The sequence below is a fragment of the Rhipicephalus microplus genome, chromosome 2 (genome assembly GCF_043290135.1).
Source record: "Rhipicephalus microplus isolate Deutch F79 chromosome 2, USDA_Rmic, whole genome shotgun sequence".
NCBI lineage: Eukaryota > Metazoa > Arthropoda > Arachnida > Ixodida > Ixodidae > Rhipicephalus > Rhipicephalus microplus.
This window is the reverse complement of record NC_134701.1, coordinates 129,747,747-129,750,363: the sequence shown is the minus strand read 5'-3', so window position 1 is coordinate 129,750,363 and position 2,617 is coordinate 129,747,747. Positions and strand designations below refer to the sequence as shown.

The window sequence follows — 2,617 nt, the reverse complement described above, 5'->3', positions numbered from 1 at the left end:
AAGTCCAAACGAAGTAGTGTCAATTTTGTCGGATTGCCAAAAGCTTTAAAATATGCCGCATTTAAAATCCGACACACGGGCCTCACATGTTTCAAGAGAAAGAAAATGAAAAGAATGTGGTTACTTGGGGTGACCACCATGCTGGAAACAGTTTTAAGGAAATCCCTTGGTCCGGGTGTCTGAAGTGCTTTTGAAAATACAAATTCGTTTGATTGGCTCTAGTGACACATGCGCTATAATAAGGGAACACACCACGCATGTAGAAGTCGACGAAGAACAAAAAAAGTCCTGAAATAAAAAAAATGTGGAGGTGCTGGGTATCGATCCCAGTACCTCTCGCATGCTAAGCGAGCGCTCTACCATCTGAGCTACACCCCCTGACAGCACCACAGACACTGTAAGAGTGGCGTGAAACACGCGCTACGAGGCTTATAGAATGCCGCCCTTTCTTTCGACCCAGATTGAATCCGGTTGCGGGCCCGCGCGACGTTACGCAACATTTTGCTGCGATGAATCTCTTCATTGAACGAGTTCCGCCGTCTCGTGAAACATCTTTCTCTTTCTGATGACGGACGCTGGGTGAATGTTGCTTGTGCTGATGTACATTTTTTTTTAGTTCGCTATGGAGTAGATAGTCTGTCATCGACTATTGTCCCGAAACTCGCGTGTCTGCTTACGCTTACGTCACCTATCAGATGCGTAAGCGAGTGCGACTCGCATGTTGATGCCCACAACGAATCGTTCTAGTATCTTCACACACTCGCAAACTGCCACTAGGGCACGTGTTCTTCCTACTGCATCTTGGTCAGGCAAAAAGCTTCTCATTCGGCTCCCCGGTCACTTGAGCCGTGACACTCATAAAATCATTCCTAATGAGCTTGTACACTCCCAGTTGCGAGGTCCCACCCACCGCACCGGTAGTGCGCACTCGAAGCCGAGGGAGGGCAGGATCAAAGGCACCATCTTCTCTCTTTTAATCTCAACTAAGGTGCCAAAAATTTTCGCTTCCACACTCGCACTTAAACAGACCACAGACAATCAAACTGGTAATGGTACAGGATGACATGTATTCATTTCCATTTATTTGTTCAAAATTCATAGAAGGCATAGACTCGGGCTGTGCGCGTTGTGGACATCCGAGGTACACACTTTAGCACATGCTCTGGTAGTGCCATGATTTCCGTGGCGGCTCAGCGTAATAGACGGAGGAAGACTGGCTCCGGCTCCTCACCAGCCCCGCCAAGGGAGAGCAGCTCAGGGCTGTTCTGAGAGCTCGTGAAGCCGCCGAGAGTTACAACCTCCTCCCACTTTCATTGTGGCAGCGGCTCGCAAACGGTACCCCCTGACGGGGGCACTCTTCATCTTCTCTGGACCGAACAGTTATGCAGTTATGTGTATGTCTGTCTGGTGACGATGATAATGATAAGTATTTATGTTAGTGCGGGTGTAAGGAAACCAGACCATATTTCTGTATTCGAAGATCGGCCTGACGAATGCTATGTGAACTAGGGGCTGTGTTGACAAGGTTGCCATTTCGATTTATCTGCGAAGACAATTATTTTTTTCGCGTGGAAGATGTAGTGCTCCTCCTACCTTAGGTCGGACGTTATTGTTAAGCCTAGTTAATTAAGTTTGTCCACTCTGGGCCAAAGCTGTCTTTCATATACTGTAACAAAAATTTGAAGGGTAGCCTTTCTTCGTTATCTTCATACAATCTGATTTTTCTTTTTACATTGACTGTCATCTGCCAGTCTTAACACAATTTAGTAATAGCACAAACCGATTTGTTGAGCAAGTATGCCATGGTCATTTTTAATTCGTCCATAAATGATGGAGTTATCCACAAATATTTAAATTTAGAGTCTAAATTAGTATATATATATCATTATTATACACGCGAAATAATGAGGGCCCGATCACGAAGCCCTGGGTCGCAGCGGACGTGACCGGTACATTATTTAGAGCGATATGTTCAAAATTAGCAAACTGAGAAAAACTAAACAAAAACTCACGCACCCAGTCAATAATTTCTCCTTCTCTGATAGTGTTTTTTTACTCTAGTTATTAGCTTGGTGTGACAAACGCAGTAAAATGCTTTCGGAAAATGAAACAAAAATTGCGTGCGTTTGGTTGTCTTCGTCAATGCCCAATGTGAGATCGCGTATGACCTCGGTTATCTGCATTGTGGTCGATAAATTTCTGGTTACAGGACAGGATGCATTCGTATAAAAAAGTGTTAAATATTTTAAGAATATATGTCCGAGCATTTTGCATGTGAAGTTCGTTAATGATTCGACCTGAATTTAGAGAAAAGAGATTTATCTAATTTCTTAATCAGATTAATTTTAACCACTTGCCAGTCTCGAGGTAGTTGCCAGTCTCGGCTGTGGAAGAGATTTTCGGAAAACATGGCCGAAATACGTGCTGCAACTTTATGCCTACCTTTTGAGAAATCATATATTGTCCCGGCCGCACGCTTTTTCAGTATCTAGGACACGAAGAAGACTACAAGCGCCAGCGTCTGTGATGACGAGTAGGTCTATAGCAGAAACAGACCGCTAAGAATCCTGAAATATACGAGTTTGTTGGCAATGTTTCCAGGACCAATTGAGCCGAG

The 2,617-nt window shown here is 44.3% G+C and overlaps 1 non-coding gene across 1 annotated transcript; it reads right to left on the bottom strand.

The window, feature by feature from the left end:
* Positions 1 to 305: 305 nt before the first annotated feature.
* On the bottom strand, positions 306 to 378 carry TRNAA-AGC (transfer RNA alanine (anticodon AGC)). Its single transcript has one exon. It is a non-coding gene; the product is annotated as a tRNA-Ala (tRNA).
* Positions 379 to 2,617: the final 2,239 nt, after the last annotated feature.